At 44.1% G+C, this 22,914-nt stretch overlaps 1 protein-coding gene and 1 pseudogene across 1 annotated transcript in view; both read right to left on the minus strand.

The window, feature by feature from the left end:
• PLEKHA7 (pleckstrin homology domain containing A7) overlaps positions 1-22,914 on the minus strand; it is a 245,111-nt gene that overhangs the window by 151,125 nt on the left and 71,072 nt on the right. The window lies entirely within an intron of this gene.
• LOC126017537 (dual specificity mitogen-activated protein kinase kinase 3-like) lies at positions 1,226-16,807 on the minus strand (annotated as a pseudogene).

Genomic DNA, 22,914 nt, shown 5'->3' on the forward strand with positions numbered 1-22,914 from the left:
CGGGTTGTCTACTGCGATCTCAGGCGATGCTAAGAGACCCCCCGGGAGGAAAACCAGGCAGCCTGGTTAACCGGAGTCACCCGAAAAACGGACGCCGGCTCGGTGAATTCTCTCTGGCGCTGAAACTCCGGCGGCCGTTTGGAAACGCGCCCGCTTCCCTCGCGCCCGCGCCCAGACTCTACCCCCAAAATACACCCCCCAAAATGCCTCCCTGAACCCCTGTCGCCTCGCCCCCCGCACATCCCTCGCGAAAGTTAAGGAACGCGTTAAGGACCCACCTGCAGGCTCCTCGCCAGGGCCCCGTCCAGCCCCCCGGAGCGGCGGGGCACGCGCCCCGGGATGGGCAGCGCCGAGGCTCCATGCGCCCGGCTTGGCTCGCCCCCGGCCCGCCCCGCGGTCAGCCGCGCGGAGCCGCGGAGAGCACGGGGGGGCCCTTAACGCGCCCGCGGCGCCCCGCGCGCCCTCATCGTCCTCGCCTGGGCCTGCCCCGCGAGCCCACGCCCACTTGACATCAGCGCGGATCCATGCACCGGGCGCCCCGGGAGGTCCGGAGCGCACCCCGGGTGCCTCCCCTCCTAGACCGGGACAGCTCGAGCGAGCGTGTGCGGCGCTGCCAGCGCCAGGCAGAGGATGCTGAAAGCTGGTGTGCGGGCGGAGAGCGCCCGCCGAGGGAGGAAGGGAAGCCGGCAGAGGGGCAGGACCTGCCGCCTCCAGGCAGCGCGGCTCTGGCGACTGTCCAGTCACCAGTGGTCCTTACTGCTGCCAGCGCCCCGAGACCACAGCGTGGTCTTCTTCCCTAGCATTGGGCCCTTTCAGGAGATCTGACCTTGAATTCCCTTTCCCCCTAAAGACTCAAAAAAAAAAAAATTCTTTTATCACTACTTCTACCACGTATTGGGGGAGCATGGTGGGGAGAGAATGCATGCTTGACCTGGAGTGGTGGCTAACTCCAATGACCCAATGGTCCCTGGTAGGTAGGCACCTCGGGAAATCCACCATCCCCTCTGCCTTGTCTCTTGTTCTAGCAGCCTCTCTCTTCTCTCAGTGCCCTTGGCAATAAGATTCTCGGGTTCTGCAGGCATTCGGAAACAGCACCGCCCAGCAGCCCACACACGCTTCTAATCCACGCATTAGCATCTATCTAAATAAGTCGCATGCATTTATTAAGGAGGCTCACTTATGTGCCAGGAATGACAGATAGGAGATAAACAATGTTCCTACACGCCTAGAGCATGGAGTCGGGCATACTGAGAAGAAACAGAGTGATTATCATTGTCACCAATATGTTAAAGGGAAGAGTTGCTACAAGAACACATGCAAGCAGGGACCCTAAACTGTCTTTTCTTCCCAGAGGAAGTGACATTGGCACTGCTGAGGCTTGAGGCAGTAGTCTAGGAGGAGGGAAAATTCAGCCAATCACCTGGCTATTAAAGTGCCAGAGCTCTACCAATCACAGGAAAAGAAGATCAAGCAGAAGAGAGCCTTGCTGGAGACATCTAGACCTTTGTCCAGGAAAGCTGGAGGAGAAGGGGCAGCTCAGAGTCTCTGAATTCTGTCCAAAGAGGGTCAATGTCTTGTCTTATTTCCCTGCAGTCACCTCTTGAACACTCTCCACAGAGCGTTTGGAACCTTTGTTTCTGGCTCCACCACCAACATCGATATGCGCTTGGACTCTGCAGAAATCCCTCTTGCGTTCAGTTTCTCTAAAATAAGGAGTCAGATCAGGATAGTGTTTCTCCATGTGTGTTTTTTTTTTTCCTAAACCCACGCTCCCTTTTGGATAAATACATGCTATTCCCACTCCATAGCTTCTCAGGTCGCAAGACTTCATCCCATTTTCCAAAAATATACTGAATATATTTTTTAAACTGTACGTGTCCTTGAAGCATTAAACAATATTATGTCTTTTGATATTTGCTGAAGAGTCAGCTTGGAGGCAGGCATAAAGGGATGGTGTGTCTCTGGGCTCAACCTCTCCCTGTTATCTGCCCCCATCCCTGCTTCGTGACCTTGACCACCAGCACTTTTCATTCCTGGGTGAGTTTCTTTCTTTTAATCTTTCTAGGATAAATTGATCAGGCAGTGAACAGAAGTTCTGGGTTATCAGATAAAACATAGGGCTATGGAATACTCCTTTGAATGTTAATTCCTAGTGATGTTAGGAAATAGATACTTTGAAACACACACAGACAGACAACACGCACAAATACACACACACACACACACACACACACACACACACACACACACACAAAATGTTCCTGGGGAAAAACTTAGCAATCACAATGAAAATTCTTTAAAATGCCCTATCTGAACCAGAAAGCTCAAAGGGCTGAACCATTAGCAACACATGTGGGATACCTGGGTGTGATCTCTTAGCACTGCAAAGAATGATCCCCAAGTAGCTCCTGAGTACCCCTACATGTGACCCCTCAAACAAACAAAAACAAATGCTAAATAAAATACCCTGTATTTTAGAATTCCACAGCTAAGGATGTATCTTCATAATTACAGTTGAACACAGAGTTACCCTCAAGAGGATTTGCTACCATTTTTTGTGGGTTTTTTTTTTTTTTTTTTTTTTAGGGCTACACCCAGTGGTGCTCAAGGCTTACTCTTAAGGTTTACTCATAGGTCTTTTCTCAGGGATCACTCCTGGCATGATTTGGTGATGGCAGGTGGGTCCCAGGGATCAAACCCAGGTCAGCCACATGCAAGGCAAACATCCTACCCACTATAATAGCTCTCTAGCCCCTAGGCACCACTTTTGTAGGAGGAACTCATTGTAAACTTCGAACATTCTTATAACTGACTAAAGACAACTAATCAAATGACAGACTATGTACTGTTAAATAAAATTTACGAAACAAACATCCCAACTGTGAGTGCTCATGTTTAAGTGTGGTGATGCTGTGCAGCTGCACTGAGTTTATTGTTGGCTAACTCAGAACCTAGCCCTGGTCAGGATGAAGTGGCACAGCATTCTCCCCCGTTAATCTATTAACCCACCATCTAGTATAGACACAAAATGGAATAAACCTTACAGAGAAACAACTCAAGCTACCCTACACTCCCCACCAAAGATTTCAATCATGTTAAAACTTAAATGGCTTTTGTCCCAGACTTTTCATTTCATATAGATTTTTTTTTTATTATTATCACCTTGAGTCTAGTTCAGATGCTTTCCAATTTGGGAGCGTATAAAAATTACTATCTACCTTATCTACCTTAACTTAGGGCACATTTGACTTTAGCACAATATTTCCCCTTAGAGATTGGGCTTAGAATCTAATCATTGTATGGAAGTTCAGGAAGAAACACAACTGGAGGAGGGGCTGGAGAAGTAGCACAAGTAAGGCATTTGCCTGGCATACGGCTGACCTGGGTTCAATCCCTGGCATCCCATGTGGCCCCCAAGCCTACCAGCAAGTGGTTTCTGAGCACAGAGCCAGAAGCAACCCCTAAGCACTACTGGTGTGGCCCAAATCCACCTCCCCTCCAAAAATGAAACACAGCTAGAAAGATTAAAAGAGGGAGGTCATTTGTCTTGCATGCAATCGACCTGGGTTCAGTTTCCAGCACCACAACTGGTTCCTTGAATTCCTGAGCTCAAAGTCAAAGGTAAACTCTGAGCACTGCTGCATGTGCCTCCCTCCCAAATAAATGCTGGAATCATAGTTGATTTTTCTTTCTTTCCTTGACATTTTTCCCTACATTTCTAACAATAACAACACTTTTATAATGATATTTTTTTTGTTTTTTGGGGTCACATTCGGCAGCGCTCAGGGGTTACTCTTGGCTCTATGCTCAGAAATCACTCCTGGCAGACTTAGGGGACCATATGGGATGCTGGGATTCAAACCACCATCTTTCTGCATGCAAGGCAAATGCCCTACCTCCATGCTATCTCTCTGGCCCTCTGTAATGATTATTTTTAAAAAGATGTCTAAGTAAAAAAAAAAAAAAAAAAAAAAAAAAACAAGACTGTTCTGGCACTATATAGTCCTCTAGGGCATCAAAGTGACCCCCCACGAAACATTCCAGGAGGAGGTTGACATGCCGCCCTGAAATCTGCCAAGTGTGCCCCAAACAATACATTGGTTAAAAACTCTACAAATTGGGGACCAGAGAGATAGTACAGTGAGGAGGGCACTTGCCTTACAAATGACTGATCTGGGTTTAATCCCTGAGTTTATCCAAGTGATCCCTGAGCTCAAAGCCAGAATTAAGCCCTGAGCAATGTGTGGTACAAACAAAACAAATCTAAACTACAAAATGAGAAAAGATATAGGTCAGTGGAAGACATATTTTGCATGTATGAAGCCTCAGGTTTGATTCATACACACACATAGACAACCACACACTACAAAAGATTAAAAAAAAAAAACACTATGCCAGACATCAAAGGGGTGACTCTCACTGTGCCCTTCCTAACTCATCCTATTGCAAGCCAATCTGCCCTGGCTGGTCCCCTAACACTCAAGGACAGTCAGAGCATTGTCGCTAGGATACCATATAGAAAAAAATAGCAAGAAAATTATTTTTACATTTACCTCCTGGGCTGTGCTTAGAGTAATACTTAGAAGCTCAAACCAGGGTCTGAAATAAAGCAGCCATGACCACCAGCTAATGGACCTGTGTCTCCTACCTTTGATGATTCCTCCCAAATAAACTTAATAAGCTGAGAGATGCAAAACCTATCTCTAAGGACTGTTTAGTCGCTTTTCAGTAAACCAACTCCACAGAAAGGACTATGAAGATGCTTAGAAGGATGTGATAAATGAGGCCAGGTTCAGCCAGTGCCTGATTGGGCATTCTCTGCCTCAGTTTACCTTCTGTTAAATAGCCCGATTATCTTTATTTTCAAGGGGGTGGGTGTGAAAGCATTAAGACAAAGAGAATAGCACCACCAGAACATAGTGTGCTCTTAGTGAAAACACATGCTGGAGTTTTTGCAAAAACCACCAGGGCAAGAGCTCAGGATGAGGAATGCTTGTATTATTTGGCTTTTTAATTCAATAATCACTTAATCTTCTACCAGGCACCACAACTACCCACATTTTCAGATCTTTCAAAATAAAACACGATTTCCAAGGTAGACAGAGCAGCTGTTAGCTTACATTTTAATTGCACCTAGAGTCTAGTAAAGTGAATTTTACTATTATGATGTCTATTTAAGGCATGGGGCTTTTGTTGAGAATGAACAGAGGTAGGAAGGCACAGACACCAAGGCTGGCAATTCTAATAATTCCAGAGTTGTTTCTGGAAAAGAAGTAATAAGAACCAAGTTGATTTTTTTTTTTAAATAAGCTGAGGGCCCAGAGAGATAGCACAGCGGCGTTTGCCTTGCAAGCAGCTGATCCAGAACCAAAGGTGGTTGGTTCGAATCCCAGTGTCCCATATGGTCCCCCATGCCTGCCAGGAGTTATTTCTGAGCAGACAGCCAGGAGTAACCCCTGAGCACGGCCGGGTGTGGCCCAAAAACCAAAAAAAAAAAAAAAAAAAAAAAAATAAGCTGAACAAAATTGAATTAGTCAGAAGGTCCACTCTGACACAACTATCTGGTTCCCTCCAGGGCATTCCAGAGCCCCATACCCTGGCAACATCACAGACAGAAATGCAGCATCTTGTTTCAACTGGCCAAGAGAGTCACTGAGACAGAGAAGGAAGGTCTATGGCTCAGCAGTTGAACACTTGCCTTGTTTATGTGAAACCCTCCAGCATATCTCTCTCACTCACTCACTCATACACTCATACACACACACACACACACACACACACACACACCTGCGATGGAGGAAAAAGCCCACTTACCCCATGGTCAGGGTTTAGATAGAAGTTATCCAGTAAGTTTTGATAAAACTATTCATTGTACAGGGCTGGAAAAGTAGTACTAGTGGTAAAGCACTTGCGAAGCACAGTGCTGACCCTAGTTTGAATTCCTGACACCACATCTAGTGTCAAGAATCAATCCTAAGTATAGAGCCAGAAATACTCAGTATGCAACAAGGGGGAGTGGCCCAATGTGCCCCCAGTAAAAATAAAAATATCTTGGTTGAAGAAGATGTGATCAAAGGGCTGAGGTACATGCTTTGCATGCTGGAGGCCTGAGTTCCATCCTTGGCACCAAATGGCTACCCAAACACTAAGTCAGGAATGGCTCCAAAAGTGTTTGGGGCTGAACAGTCACTGAACAGACAGTGATACAGGAGGTCAGTTAATATATGATGGGATTTGGGTTCTCTTGCAAATATAAGCCAAGAACAATTTTATAGAAGCCTCCTGCCTTAGAAGAGGCTGACTTTGTTTCCATTATTTATTTATTGGGGAGAAACTGTTAAGGTCACATCTGGCTTTGTTTATGGGGCTCTGTGCTTGGGGTCACTCCATGTGGTGGTTGAGATTCAACCAGAGGTAATCACAAACAAGGTAAACATTTTATCTCCTGTACTTACTCTCAGGCTCCTGATTGAATTTTTTTTAATTTGAAGGAAGGGTGGTGAACCACATTCAGTGGTACTTAGGGCTTACTCCTGGCTCTATGCTCAAAGATCACTCCTTGCATTTTCTTGAGAAACTACACGGGATTAGGGATCAAACCAGGGTCAGTTATTATCAAGGCAAATTTTATACCCACTGTACTATCTCACTGGACCCTGAATTGCCTTTTTTGTTTATTGTTTGTTTGTTTGTTTGTTTTGGGGGATCATATCTGGCAGTGCTCAGGGGTTACTCCTGGCTCTATTCCTCTCAGAAATCGCTCCTGGCAGGCTCAGGGAACCATATGGGATGTTAGGATTTGAACCACGGTCCTTCTGCATGCAGGCAAGCACCCTACCTCCATGCTATCTCTCTGGCCTCCTTTTTTGTTTATTTTGAGGTCACACCGGTAATGGTCAGGACTTACTTTTGGCTCTATACTTAAGGATCACTCCTGACAGTACTCAGGGGATCGCATGTGATGTTGGTAATCAAACTGGGGTTAATCGCATACAAGGTAAGTGCCTTACCTGCTAGACTATCTCTCCAGTCACTGATTTTATTTTATTTTTTCAGTTTCTGGATCACACCTGGCTATGTTCAGGGGCTGTTTCTGACTCTTTACTCTGGAATTATTCCTAGTGATTCTAGGGGCACTAGGGATTCCAGGGATCAAACCTGGGTCAGGCATGTGCAAGGCAAATATCTCAACTGCCATACTATCTCTCCAGCCCCTGTTATGTTTCTGTGGTAGCTATATGGAAAATGGTCTGTGAATTGAGGAAAATAAATACTTTTATATCTCTTTTCTAATTTTTTGTGGTGTTGGGGATCAAACATAGGCCATCACACACACATATCATGCCTATATGCATTCTAACATTTCATTTATCCTTCATTGATTTACAATATTACAGATTTCCAGGGGAGGTAGCTTTTTATATTTCTATGTGTTCATAATATTCACTGTAGCAATCACAAGTTCCAATGCCACCCCAGCAGCCAAAAGACCCCTCTACTCATTTCTCCAATTTCCTCCCCTTTCCCTTTAGTTAGTAAGTACCCGTTTTTACCAAGATGGTTGAAGTTTTGTAAAAAATATAATAGTGCATCACTAGAAACTAAACTTTCCTAAGAGCTTTATAAGTACCGTATTTTCCGGCGTATAAGACGACACCCTAATTTTGCAGTTAAAATATAGGTTTAGGCCTATATTCGCTGTATCAGACAGAACGTTCCTGTGCTGCATGTGCTGCATGTGTTCCTGTGCTCATGTACCACAGTGAGCCAATCACAACAAGCAAAGGTTCAAAGGTTATACTGTAATAGATCCTCTCTGATTCTGGCCAATCTAAGCTGGCTTTTTACAGTGCAGATTCGGGTACAGAACATTGTCTAATTTGCATGCATAAAAGGCCTGCTTGGATTGGCTGAGTTAGAGAGGCGGTCCGAGCAGCCTTGCTGTGATTGGTGCAGGATCCAGTTGGAAAATCCGTTTTGTGGCAATATTCAGACAATTTTCGTTTAGCGGCATATTGAAACATTTTTTGGGATATACTCAGCCTATAAGATGACTCCCAATTTTCGGTTGACTTTTTTTTTGTTTCAAAAGTCGTCTTATATACCGGAAAATATGGTATTTTTTTCCTTTCATCCTCATGGACACTTTTTATGTGAACGCTATTAGCCTCTTCATTTTACAGTTGTCACAAACCCAGGCAGAATGCAGTTATAATGGTAACCTGCCCATCACTGTCGCTAAGCAGAGGGCTGAGACCTTAAACCTCAGGGTCTACTGCAGTGCCTTTGAAAAAGAGAATGACTGAGTAGAGTCCATTGCCCAAGCCTAGGCAGAGAGGATCTAGACGTGCAAAGAAAATACTGAGAGGAGCAGGTCATCATGCCCTGTGCATTATATGCCTTGGGAACAGAGCCAATAGCACTCATTGGTGGAATGCTGGATGAGATAAAGAAAAAAAAGGCAAAGACTCCCAAGTGTTTGTTTTGAGCAGTGGAGCAGCTGCCAGAACAATGTCCTAAAAAGTAGATCTGGGGAATGGGTAAAAGAAGAAATGACAGGGGAGGGGAGGCGAGGCATAACCAGGAAGCAAGAATGGTGTTTCAGAACCTTTAGTTTTGCAGCAGCTCTCAACATCTACTTGAACAGTTGGGAGGCAGAGAGCAGTGATAACAGAAGGGTGAGGCTGGAGAGTGCATTCGTGCTATATCAGAGCCATGAGTCTCCTTAGATGAATGAAATGTGTGTATGTGTGGTGTGTGTGTGTATGTGTGTGTGATGAGCATGGTATAGGTGTTTGTTTCATGTGCATGTGTGAGTGGTTTTATGTAGTATGTGTATGATATATGTGTTTAGATGGCGTGTAAGTGGGTATGTATGTGTGTAGGTGCCCAATAAGGGCTGTCTCAGCACAAGAGAACAACTTGCTAAGGTGAAAGCACCCTGCCCAACGATCCCTTGGTGACCCTCGAAAGTCTGTACCCCAATCCCATTCTCTGAACTGACTTCCTAGGAACTTAGGCAAAAACATTCTTTCAGGATAATCTCCAGCAACCCAGGTCTCCGATGGGCACCACAGAGCCTGAAGATTCTGCAGAGCTGACTGAAAATAGGCAGCATGGAAGCAAGGTTGTAGGGCGCCCTAGTGGCCTGTGAGGAGGGCACTTCCGCCCACTCCTTTCACTTCAGCACTCCTCCTGGGACTCCTGTTGACAAAGTCCATCCGGTGCAATTCCCTGCAGCCGCCCAGAGGGCCGGGTGTGCTGATAATGAAAGGGTTTTCCAAAATAAGCCTCCCACACTTGCTTGGACTTCCCCAAGGCCTGGCTGGCATCCAGGTTACAGCATTTCCAGAAAAATGGCAACTTTCCTGATAAAATACTTTCGGTATTGACACTTCCTTGGCTCAGAGAAGTGGGTGTGTGTGGAGGTCAGGTAGAGGTTGAAAGGGGAGAAAGAAAAGGCAAATTCATAAAGGTGAACTGAAATGTCAGGAACACGAAGCTGCCCATGTTTATAGGAAGCTTTCCAAAACCCCAGAGCAGCTTCCAAGCCTCTTAAAAAATGGCTACATCAAGTTGCTCAATGAAAGGGCGCTTAGCCTAACAGAAATAGTATATGCTCCTTTTGTTTTCCTTGTCTCCCTAGGCTTGATCTCTTAATGTAATTTATATTCTCACCAGCACTGTTTTGGTTTTTTTATTGCTATTTTATCCCTTTCCTATAAGCTGTGAGCCTGCTATGGAACAGGAGCAAGCAATAGATGAACAACTATGATAGAGTAGTGACATTACAGAATAGTAAATGTTCAGAGAGATCCGCATCACCAATGAAGGTTCTTATTATGAAAAGTTACTGGAGATTAGAGGAGAATATAAAAATTCTCTGAGAAAGAAATCTGGCTATAACTGCTCTATATGATTATTTTGCTTGTTTGTTTTTGTTTCGGGTTCATACCTGATGTTCAGGGGATACTTACTACTGGCTCTATATTCAGGAATTACTACTGAATTACTCTAGGAATTACTCCAGTGCTCTGGAGACCTTATGGGATAGTGGAGATCAAACCCAGATTGGCTTGGTGCAAATCCAACACCCTACCCACTGTACTATCACTCTGCCTCTACCATGTATGTTTTTCATATCTTTTTGTCCCTAATTACAAAACAAAAAGTTCTGAGGAAAGTGGGTAGAACCTTATGTCCTAGATATATATGAAGAATTGTGTGGCTCTCATATTTAAACCAGAAACAGTAGGATGCCAGTTCAATAACTGGGCTACTTTATCTTCTAAATATCACTGTTAGGGACTGGAGCGATAGCACAGCAGTAATGTGTTTGCCTTGCACAAAGCCAATCTGAGTTCAATTCCCGGCATTCCTGGCATCCCATATGGTCCCCCGAGCCTGCCAGGGGTGATTTCTAAGCGCAGAGCCAGGAGTAATCCCTGAGCACTTCCGGGTGTGGCCCAAAATAAATAAATAAATAAATATTACTATCAGAGCCATGGAAGGAGACTGAACTCCTTCTAAATGTCTGCACAAAGGTACCTTCGGCAGCACTGCTCTAACAGGACACTTCCTGCCACTGCTTCCTAGAACCCTTCAAGATGCAGGATCAAGCTCTACACTATAAAATAGCCAACAGCCAAGAAACACAGCTTCAGAGACTTACAAACAATTAGGTTTTCTTGGGGGAGGGGCACATCCAGCAGTGCTCAGGGGTTACTTCTGGCTCTACACTCAGGAATTACTCTTGGTGGTGCTTGGGGGACCATATGGGATGACAGGGATTGAACCTGGTTGGCCATGTGCAAGGCAAATGCCCTATCCGCAATACTATATCTCCAGCCTCACACTTAGGTTTTCTAAACCACTGAAATAAGCCAAAATTCTTGGAGACCATTGAAGCAAAAGTAGAGCCTCATTACAATTACAAGCATTTCTTTCATACCTTTTTTAGGAACATTCTCTTTAGTACAAAACTGGAACATAGCAATTATTCAGATCCCCATATGTGGCCAGTAATTTGAGGGGGACAGGAGCTCCCAAGCAGTGATCCACCAACTAGGCCAGATAGCTCAATTTTAGGTTTTTTTGTTTGTTTGTTTGATTGGTTGGTTGGTTAATTTTTAGGTTTTGGACCACACCCAATCAATGCTTAAGGTTTACTTTGGCTCTGCATTCAGATATCACTCAGATATCCTCATGGTACTATAGGACCACATGGGGTGCCAAGGGTCAACTCTGGGTCTATTACAACTCACTATGCTATCGCTCTGTCTCCAGATAGTTTAGTTTTGAGGGCCTGAGGGAGTGCTGCTCAGGTCACATGGGGTTAAGACCAGGGAATATGTGGCACAAAAGCAAAGTGGGGAGCAAGCCCGATGCCCTGTGCTCTCTACCCAGCCCTCACAAATACCTTTGAAAAAGCTTGTTCTCGAGGGAACAAAAAGAAACAAATCTTTAAGACTTTGGGGAAAGGGGAAGAGGTGTGGGCCACACCCAGCAGTGACCAAGAGACAATGTGGCTGGTATGAGCCATCAAGCTGGGGGTCTCTCACATGTAAGCCTCTTCTTCTGCTCTAGGAATTTCCCCCAATTTGGTGGTAACACACCTGGCAGTGATCTGAGGCCACTTCACCTGAGCAAAATGTTCAAGGATTACTCAGGCAGTGTTCAGGAGATTTCTAAAAGAAACAAACAGTAGTCTCTTGAGCCAGTATTTTGGCACTAGAGTATACGTAGATGGCAGGTGCTTATAACACTTCCCCCCACCCTCCACCTGAACCTCAGGACCTGCAGCAGACCTAAGTGCTCATGGTGGCAGAGCAGACAGGTGGATCAGGCCTTGTCTTCATATGTTTTGCTGCCCTCTGATTGACTCTTCACCCAGTACACAGTAGGTGGCAACATGGAGCCATGACAACACCCCATTTACCTGCCTTGATGAATGAAGTTTAATAATGAACCTTACACTAACGATTAGGGCTCCATTAAAATAATGAGTCGAACACCCAGATTGACTTTTATGTAAGCAGAAAACTCCAGGCCAAGACATCTGCAGGGACTGTATGTAACTTTCTCCCAAAAGCCATTCGAGGCTCACCTGCTTTTCCAAGCCTATAGTCTTTGTTTCTGTCCTTCGCTGGTTCTCTCTTAAACAAATATTCTTTTTCTCCCCTCACATCTTTCTAAGTAAACTTATTTCAATAAACACTAATTTGCTTCACTAAAAAAATGAAACAAAACAATAAGACAACCGGCACAATGCAACAGAAAAATGCACACCTGTGAAACCAAATGCATTTCCAGGCATATGGTGTTTCCCTACCTTCGCTCTCAACCCTCAAGCAAATCCATTCAAGACCAGAGGGTTGTGCCTTGGCTCATTTCCCCTTTTCCAAGGGGCTAAGAAGAAAGTAATATTCAACTCTGATGTGCCTGCCCTTCACGATAAACACATTCTCAGAGTGCAAAACCAGGGGAAATGAGTTCTGAGATGGCTTCTGCCAACCCCAGGTGTGGGCTTTCTTTCCCAAACTCTAGAGAAAGTAGAAAGTAGCAGCTGTCAGAGAGCAGTGCCTGAGCCAGAAATACCCCTGCTGGCTCCAACTGCTAAGAAAAAAAAAAAAAGTGTAACTCTCCCAGACACCCTCCACTCAGCCACTGAAACTGGCAGTGGCACTTAGAATCTGGCCTCTAGACTCTTACCAGCTCTGTGACCTTGGGAGAGCCAATTCCTGCCCCTTCTCCCTGCCTTTTGTTGAGATAAAGTTTTGTTTTGTTTTGTTTTGTTTTCATCTGGGAGAATAAGTATCTGGGAGGCAATGTGTACCAATGTATGCCAAGTTCCTGGTACAGAATTGGACTTATAGCAGGTCTACCATATGGGGGACAGTTATTATTATCTCTAAAGGCTTTAGAGATGTCAAATAAATTTGGAGAAGTTCTCAACACTGGGGTGGTCATGCTCTTCAAACAGGAGGCAGCTTTCACTCTTGGAAAAGCCTCAGTTTTCTTGAGAGCTGCAAAAATCAGTCACATAAAATCCAGAGATGTTTTTGCCTTAATAACCAAGAAAAGATGGTTATCTATAAGGTGGCCACCAAGAGAGAGAGAGAGAGAGAGAGAGAGAGAGAGAGAGAGAGAGAAGTAGGAGAGAGGAAGGAAACAAGCCACTACATAAAGCTTCAGGATGATAGGTCTAAATAAGAAACTAAAAAAGTGGAAGAGAATAGCATTGGGCCACACCTCTGTAAGTCCCTCACGAAGGCGGCTGGAGCTTTTAGTTAGTTCAGGGGTTTAGGCACTTGCCCTGTATGCAGTCCACTCCAGTTCCACCAGGAGTCATCCCTGAGTACAGAGCCAGGAGTAAACCCTGGGCAGCTCTGAGTGACTGCCATGTTTCTCTTCTTGCAGAAAACTTACTGTGTTCATTTTTTTTTTTTCACTTTGGCTGCTAGGAAACTCAGTCAAATGTGAAGCCCAACACTGCCACAATTCTCCAACGAGGCATCCTGATATGATCCCCTGCTCTGGGCTTGCATTTTTCCCTCATTCTGCTTTCCAGTTTCTATTTCTATCTTATTATTGTATCGAGTATTGATGGATGTACCATAAAGGAGGCAGGATATTTATCACACAGGAGATTTATGAACACTCCTTCTAAGGTTAAGGGGTTGAACTGGAAAGCACGCACAGGGAGCCCTTTGTGTCCCTTCCTGGCACATTCCCCTGGAGGAAGAGAATGACACATGGCTTTGTTCACTTTATACAAGCAGTATATACAAGTGTTCCTTGTCATCTGTGTAATGTGCCACGATGGGGCTTTTTTTATTTTTTTTTTTTTTGGTTTCTTCGGCCACACCCGTTTGATGCTCAGGGGTTACTCCTGGCTAAGCGCTCAGAAATTGCCCCTGGCTTGGGGGGACCATATGGGATGCCTTGGTTAGCGCTTGCAAGGCAGACACCTTACCTCTAGCGCCACCTCACCAGCCCCACGATGAGGCTTTTTGTCCAGAGCAACTTTATCACATTGTATGTTTCTCTAACACACACTTTCTTTTGCGCCCCTTATCTCTGGAACATTCATAGACCTACATTTAGAGAGAACCTACTTCTGAATATTCCATGCCAGGTACCTTCTCTGGCTCCTCCCTTTATTTTTTGTTCATAACTTTCTATTTAAGAACAAGCAACTTTATGGGGCCGGAGAGATAGCATGGAGGTAAGGCATTTGCCTTTCATGCAAAAGGTCATTGGTTCGAATCCTGGCATCCCATATGGTCCCCCGTGCCTGCCAGGAGCAATTTCTGAGTGTGGATCCAGGAGTAACCCTGAGCACTGCTGAGTGTGACCCAAAAAAAACAAACAAACAAAAAAAAAGAACAGGCAACTTTAAATATATTAATGTCTCAGGGCCAGGGTGATAATACAGCAGGAAGGGCATTTGCCTTGCATGTGGCTAGCCTGGGTTTAATCTCTAGCATCCCATATGGTCTCCTGAAAACTACCAGGAGTAATTCCTGAGCACAGAGCCAAGTGTAACCCCTGGTTACTGCAGGGTGTGGCCCAGAAAACAAACAAAAATATTAATGTCTCTAAATGAAGGATTCATTAAAGATATAACTGGGATTTTCATTTAAACCTCTGGAAGACATGATATAATTTTTTGGATCAGAAAACAGTCACTCTCCTCCTCAATTAATGTATGCTGCTGAAGGCTGGAAACAAAATAAAGATGAGGAGAAGATGGAGAGAGATGCTCTCATTTAATTTATCTTCACCTCATAAAAACAAAACAAATGAAGAAAAGCAGGATGTTCTGTGAGTAAAAGGTCCATTTCTTGTAGAAACCTCTGTTCCTCTTTCTGGGAAAATTTCTGGGAAATTGTAGCCAGGTAAAATTCCAGCACTTGAAGATCTGATCTTTCCTACCTCCTTTACATGGGTAAAGCTTTGAACTATTTTCCCCAGGCTAAAAAAAAATACATAAACACAATGATGGGAAGTTTTAGAGAGTCAAGAACTTCCTGAAAGTCCATTCATAAGCTTATTAGGCAGAGTCATCCTAAGACAGAGTAATGCATGAAGGTACCCAAAAAGGGGTTATAGAAGGAGCATTTGAAAAATATATATATGAATGCTATAAATAATAATTACATAATGTAGAGGAGCCCTATGATAATAAAACTGAATATAAATTATTTTTAAATATACTTTAAGTCTGTGTTTTGTTTATAGTGTCAGAAATCAAACCCAGGACCTCATGTCACACACGCAGGCAAATTCTCTACCACCCAGCAACATTCCTACTTGCCATGTGTGTGTGTGTGTGTGTGTGTGTTATTTTAATTTTGTTGTAACCATTGTGATTTACAAAGTCCTTCATAGTTGGGTTTCAGACATATATTATATATATTATATATTTATATATATATATCACATCTTCATAGATCCACTTGTTTTTTCTTAAACTTCTAGGTTGATTCCAAGTCTTGGCTACTGTACTGAGTGCTGCAATGAATAGCAGTGTGAATATATCCTTTGGTATGAATGTTTTTCTGTCCTGGGGATAGATCCCCAAAAGAGGGATTGCTGGGTCATATGGCAGCTTAATTTTGAGTTTACTGAGAACCTTCCATTCCCATCAATAGTGGATGAGAGTTCCTTTCTCACCACATCCCCGCCAACAGAGATTGTTGAAGTCTATAAATTCAGGGGAGAAATGGTCAGTGGCCAGCTGGGGGGATGTTCTACCACCTGCTTCAGCTGCTGGAAAAGGGTTCCCCAGGAGTTTGTTTTTTTTTACAGAAACTAGAAATGACCATCTCAATCATGATGAAGCTGAGGTTCCCGACACTGAACTATGGGCTGGAGAGATAGCACAGCGATAGGGCATTTGCCTTGCATGCGGCCAATCCGAGACGAACCCAGATTTGATTCCTGGCATCCCATATGTTCCCCCAAGCCTGACAGGAGTGATTTCTTAGTGCAGTGCCAGGAGTAACCCCTGAATGCCGCCAGGTGTGGCTCAAAAACAAATCAAAACAAACAAAAGAAAACAGACATCAAACTTGATGTTGTAGCCCTTCTAATTCAGCTCTATTCTATCCAGAGTCATGTAGGAATTGCAGCCTGTGTCCATCATCTTGGCAAGTGAATCCACCAAGTAACTGCTAATAGCAAAGATGCATATCTGTATGTGGCCTTCTTTGTTGAAGAGGACATTGGATGGCTTCATGTTTCTTTGGATCATGGATAGCTAGCTGTGCAGGTGTTGCAGGCTCCTGACAATAAACACAGAAATCTCTCCCAAAATGTCTTCAGGAATCATCATGCTCTTCTCCAGCACTTTTTGGTTGAGCTTGTCAAGAGATGTGTCCCTGAGCTCCATGAAGATCCACACATCTTCCTCTCAAAAGAGCACCACATAGAAGGTGACAATGTAGAAGCAGTCTATGGTGTATATGTTGATGTTCAAATCCATGAACAGCAACTTCTGCTCTGCACAGTGGCCCAGATCCATTACACAGTCTCATGCTGGCGCCACTCTGGGAGTGCCACACCTCCACCACCCCGGGGGTACCATGGCCCAGCTCTGAGACAGTGACCAGGTCATCAGTCTCTACCTCAAAGTTCTTATCTCCAATGGTGATGAATGTCCAGAATCCAGGTTTGGGGTAGGGGTTGTGGGATTGGAAACAGGTGACTTAGACATGCAGTATATTCATAAATCCTTCTTTCTCTTGGACTTTCCTTTGGATTGGGGCATGCTAGCAGGCTGACTCAAGGAGGGCAATTGCATCGTGGAAATGGGTTCAAGGGCAGTGGGAAAACTAATTGAGAGGGCGAAAGATTTGATCTGGGCCGGAGGCTCTATTGTCTGCTGACAGATAGCCCAAGCATGGTGAAGGAGTTAAGGCGGGCAAGGAGCAGAAGTGGTGACAGCAAGGACCCGATATCTATTTAGGGTTTTTTTTTTTAAGTGAGTTAATGTAAAGAAAAATGTTACATGACTTGGGGCTGGAGAGACAGCATGGAGGTAGGGCATTTGCCTTGGATGCAGAAGGACGGTGGTTCGAAATCTGGCATCTCATATGGTCCCCTGAGCCTGTCAGGAGTAATTTCTGGTGTTTGGGTCATATCTGGCAGCTCAGGGGTTACTCCTAGCTCCATGCTCAGAAATCACTCCTGGCAGGCTCAGGGGACCATATGGGATGCCGGGATTCAAACCAATGACCTTCTGCATGAAAGGCAAATGCCTTACCTCCATGCTATCTTTCTGGCCCCAGGAGTGATTTCTGAGCATAGACCCAAGAGTAATCCCTGAGCGCTGCTGGTTGTGACCCAAAAACCAAAAAAAAAAAAAAAAAAAAGTTACATGACTATTATAAACATGCAGAGGTGCATCAGGAATATCCAAAGTTGGACAGACCCAAGGATTTCAGAAATACTGCATAGATGATTCACAAAGCCTAAGATTAAAATCTTATATATAGGGCTGGAGATAGAACTCAATGGCTAAATGCAAACAGGAGGTAGGTCCTGTTTGATACCAGGCACCAGCACCACATAGTCCCATGAATACTGCCAAAGACAACCCTTAACACAGAGCCAGGAATAAGTCCCAGCACCATCATGTGTGACACACTCGTGCCCCAAACAAAAAGTTAATTAATTAGCGATAATGCAAATAAACACACAAAATGAATAATAGCATGAGTAAGCCATAATCTACAGATACTGGGTCATAATGAGATCTGTGTAGGCTCAAGACTGTGTGCACAGCCCCACACCAAATCCTGAGCACCACTGGGAGCAACCCCCAAGTATAGAACCAGGATGTGCCTGTGAGCACCCCTAGGTGTGGCCCCAAGCAAAACAAAATGCAGGAGGAAAGGCAACTCTGGAAGGGGCTATTGACAAAAGGAGAGACCCATGCTCTATGAGGTCAGGCATAAATTTCTGGGATTTCTGCTGAATTTTTCCAAGAACCTAAAGTAGCTTTTAAAAATAGTCTGTGACTCTCAAAAAATATCTCATTCAAAGCTAGTGTTTTTTATTTCCTTTTCATTCCTACTTCTCTTCTCCACACCAGCTGGTTAGCAACACATTTCCCATGTCAAACTTACCCCTCCAATGTAAGGATTCCTCTGGTTGTGGCAACAATGGTGAAAGATATATAGCTGTCCCCACAGAGGAGATATATGGGGGGGCTGAGGGCACCCTGAGCAGATGGAGCTGTCTGGAGTGATGTTACAAAGCTCGTTGCACTTACTGACTGACATCCAGTATATGAGTCCAACCAGACCTTGCAATAGGAAGTGAGTCAGAAACCAGAGGAGGGAATAGCCAGGGGTGCCAAATCCAAGCCAGGGCTCCTCAGGTTGGGGCAAAAAATGTAAAGAGTTCCTATGATGATGGTCTGTGGGGGTCCATCTCCCCCACATAATGAAGAGGGATCTAAAATTGCTCTTTCACTGCCATCAGATGGACTCTGCCCTCTTCTCAGCCCCAGATTTTAGGTTCTGACACCAACCAGCACTTGAGGGCAGGGAACATAGGTTACTTTGGAAAAAGGAAAGAAAGTTATCTTATCTTTTCTTTTCCATTCTCCAGTGGCTAGCAGATACACAGAAAATGTTCCACATAAAAAATGTTTAAACTGCCTGACATGACCACTAAGAATTTATTGTGGTTTGGAGGCTACACCCAATAGTACTCAAGACTTACTCCTGGCTCTGTGCTCAGGGATTAAACCCAAGTTGGCTAGGTGTGAGGGAAACATCTGCTGTGAAATCTCTCTAGCCCACCACTAAGATTTTTTTAATTATTATTTAAGTTGCTGGAACAATAGCATAGCAGATAGGGTGTTTGCCTTGGAAATGGCTGACACCTATTCAATCTCCAGCATCTCATATGGTTCCCCAAGTCTGCCAGAAGTAATTTCTGAGCACAGAGCCAGGAGTAATCACTGAGTGCTACTGAGTGTGGCCCAAAAACAAACAAACAAACAAAAATCTATTACTTGATTTTTGAAAAGAGAGAAAAAAGGATAAGGAGAGAACTCAAAGGGCTGCAGAACATGCTTTGCAAACAGGAATCCCAGGTTCAATTCCTAGCATCACAAAGACACCCCCAGTATCCACAAGGACACTACCCACAAATAGAATCCCACTACAGGTGTGACTCCAAAAACAAAGACAAAAAAAAAAAGCAAATAAATCCAATAAACATAGTGCCTGTGCCTTTTCAATTCCTGTGAGCAAGCCCTAGGTTACAAAATTTTGAATTTGAAAATTACAAAATTCAAAGTACTGAGACTCAGTGGATAAGATGGTCATAGAGTCCCTGAGCTGGCCATCTGCTCACTTGGCTCTGAAATCATTTCAATTTGCTCCAATCCCAAAAAGGGAGCTAAGTCTGAGTATGGCACCAAGACCAGGAATCCTCCACTCTCAGCTAGGCCCTGTGGATAACTCTTTGCACCTCCCACTCAACCCTAGCACCTGCTGCCAGAAACACCATGAAAAGTATTACAGACAATGTCTACATGAGCTCCCACTGGCTGGGTGAAGGAGCAAGCCTTTGGATGCTCCAAAGTGCTGGGATGATCCAGTACCCCTCCCAGGGGTTTCCTTATCTAACAGGTGCAATGTGGATGGCACAAGATTCAAAACCCCCAGAATTGGGGCTGGAGAGATAGCATGGAGGTAAGGCGTTTACCTTTCATGCAGAAGGTCATCAGTTCGAATCCCGGCGTCCCATATGGTCCCCCGTGCCTGCCAGGAGCAATTTCTGAGCACGGAGCCAGGAAATACCCTGAGCACTGCCGGGCGTGACCCACAAAAAAAAAAACAAACAAACAAAAAAAAAACACCCAGAATTGGAAATAATCTTCAAAACTATACACTGAAGACCCATACATGCCTTTCCAACATCTTAGTGAACTGACTACCCAGTTTAGACATCCACAATGAAGAGAGGTCCCAGTCCATCACCTCTATTTTATGTGTGGTTTCCAAGGCACTCAAAGCAATGCAGGTCATGGATAGCAGTACTACAGAAGGACATCATTCTTTCTTTCTCCTACTCAAGGAACTTTTAACTTAAGAGCCACTAACTTATAGAATCTCTCTCATATGAGAAGTGGTAATAACAATTGCTCATGTTATCTAGGAGTAAAATACATGCCAAGAGATTAAAAGACAGTATCAGATTTAAGACTCATAACATTTAATGCTCAGACTTCTCCTTTTAGTAAAATATTATTTGTTAACTTTGGCTTTTGTTTTCTGGAATTGGGGTCATACCCAGAGGTGCTCAGGGAGCTTTTCTTGGCTCTGTGCTTAAAAGTGCCCATTATGTGGTGCTGGCAATTTGACCAAGGACCAGATACATAAAAGGTAAGTATCTTAGCCTGAACTATCTCTTGGACTAATTTGCTCCAAGCTATTTCCAGAGATGGAAACTGGGGTTTCTGCATGCATAGCATAAGCTCTTTGATCTATTTTTCTGATCCCAGTAAACTTTTTTTTAATATTCAAAAAAATGAAGCCTCTGAGAGTTAGTTAATACAACTCCTTGAGGGTCCTACAGTGAGGAACTAGGCAAGCTAAAAATGAAACCTAAAGTTTATATTTGCTTTGTTTCATTCAGAATCTTCTTAATGGATTCTTATTGTCAAAATTCAATAAGTAAAACAAAACAGCATTATGTGGCCTCTGTTCTGCCTGAAATAAGAGTATGTACAGAGAGACCACAGTAAAGAGCCATTTGACCAAGGCATAGACTCCAGCTCCTAATGTTATAATACTCAATCCTATCAGGATTAACTATAGACACAAAAGACAAATGTTGTCTGGTCATCATTCTGATTAAATTACTGAGGGCAGATGGAACTAGAAGGGATTATTACAGTGAATAAACAGGAATGCTGTTCTACTCCACCAAGGTACCCACACTCACTGGACACCCATGTCTCCTAACCTTGGATTCTGAGGGCCTAAGAGACCATGAGGTCACCTCCAGGAGAAATGAAACCCAGGTTTTGGCTAACTCAGTCTTGGGTTCACAGATTGAGTTCCCAAGCAATTGCCTGGAGTCTATTGTTTAAAGCACAACTGTCCAATTATGTTGAAGTGGCTGCAGAAGGAAAGGCAAGCAGGAATTCTGAATTTGTGTTGGTTTTGTTTGTTTGTTTTTGGTTTCCAGAGACTGGGAGGAAGGCAAATAGGTTGGGAAGTATAATTTTGGCCCTCTCCTCTCCTTTCCTCTCCCCTCCCTTCCCCTCCCCTCCCCTCCCCTCCCTCTCCTCTCCTCTCCTCTCCTCTCCTCTCCTCTCCTCTCCTCTCCTCTCCCCTCCCCTCCCCTCCCCTCCTCTCCTCTCCCTATTCTCTCTCTCACCAGAATCAACTTCCTGGACTCTGCATTTCTAAACTCTGTTTTTTTTTTTTTTTGAGGGGGCAGGGAGTCCACAACTGGTAATGCTTGGAGCCTAATCACAGCTCTGTGCTCGGGGGTCACACCTCATAGAAACCCAGACCTCCTGCATGCAAAATAAGTATTCAGCCAGTCTCTCCAGGGTTTACATTTTTTAAGATATTTCCTCAGTGATTCTGATATTTCTTCTTTTAGAGAATTACTACATCATATCAACTTGCAGGTATAAAAATATTTCCATTTGGAGCCAGAGCAGTGGCACAAGTGGTAAGGTGTTTGCCTTGCACACACCTAGGACAGACCTCGGTTCGATCCCCCAGTATCCCAGATGGTCCCCTAAGCCATGGGCGATTTCTGAGTGCATATCCAGCAGTAACCCCTGAACATCACCAGGTGTGCCCCCCTAAAATCAAACAAAAAATCTCTATTTAAAAATCCAACGTATATAAACCTACACTTGATGAAACAGGGCACCATTACTTCCCCTTCAATAGACTCCTTTTACTAAATTGAACTGTTGAACCTATTTTCTTACACTTAGACTGAGGCGAGTTACAACAGGCAGATTGATAAGACTTGCTGAATTCATGCTGAGCATTGCTGAAGATGTTTTTCTCTGCATTTTCAATGATTTCCCTCCAAGGATTCTAGAAAAAATATCTTCTCTGATTTTTAAAGAACTATAGGAGCAATATTTGTGAAACTTTTCTCATGCTCCACAGAACATGTGATCTTATTTTATTCCTAACAATAATACTGAGACTGGCACTATTATTATCGCTAGTAAGGTTGAAAAAGTTGAGGCTCAAAAGAAAGCCTGATCTGAGGGTAAACTGCAAAGGTGTCATTACCCTTATTCTTCTTCATGCTGAAAACCACTAGGTGTCATTTTGGAATCTAACACAAACTAACTTTATAAATATGATGGATGAGCACTTAAAGATCTGGCTCATCTTTACATAGGTGCCAAAGTCTTCCTAACTTTCCTTTGCACTTAACTTTTTTGCTTCCTCTAATGGCCTGAGAGTTTCCTCAAAGGCAGTGCCTCTTTCTCTCACATGTGTCTCCGTACACAGGGGCTTCACAAAGAACTGAGTTAATGTTGGCTGGCTGGGAGAATGGATGACGGATAGATAGATGATGGGAGAGGGAGATTACTACACTTTTTATCAACAGAATAAATTTTTAAAAATCATGGCACTGGGGCCGGAGAGATAACATGGAGGTAAGAGGTTTGCCTTTCATGCAGAAGGTCGGTGGTTCAAATCCCGGCATCCCATATGGTCCCCTGAGCCTGCCACGAGTGATTTCTGAGCATAGAGCCAGGAGTAACCCCTGAGCCTATCGGGTGTGACCCAAAAACAAAAACAAAAAAAAAAAACAAATAAAAATTATGGCACTGGGCCGATGAGATAGCACAGTGGCGGGGCATTTGCCTTGTATGTGGCTGACCCAGTTCAATTTCCAGCA

Source organism: Suncus etruscus, chromosome 9 (genome assembly GCF_024139225.1).
Source record: "Suncus etruscus isolate mSunEtr1 chromosome 9, mSunEtr1.pri.cur, whole genome shotgun sequence".
NCBI classification, from domain to species: domain Eukaryota; kingdom Metazoa; phylum Chordata; class Mammalia; order Eulipotyphla; family Soricidae; genus Suncus; species Suncus etruscus.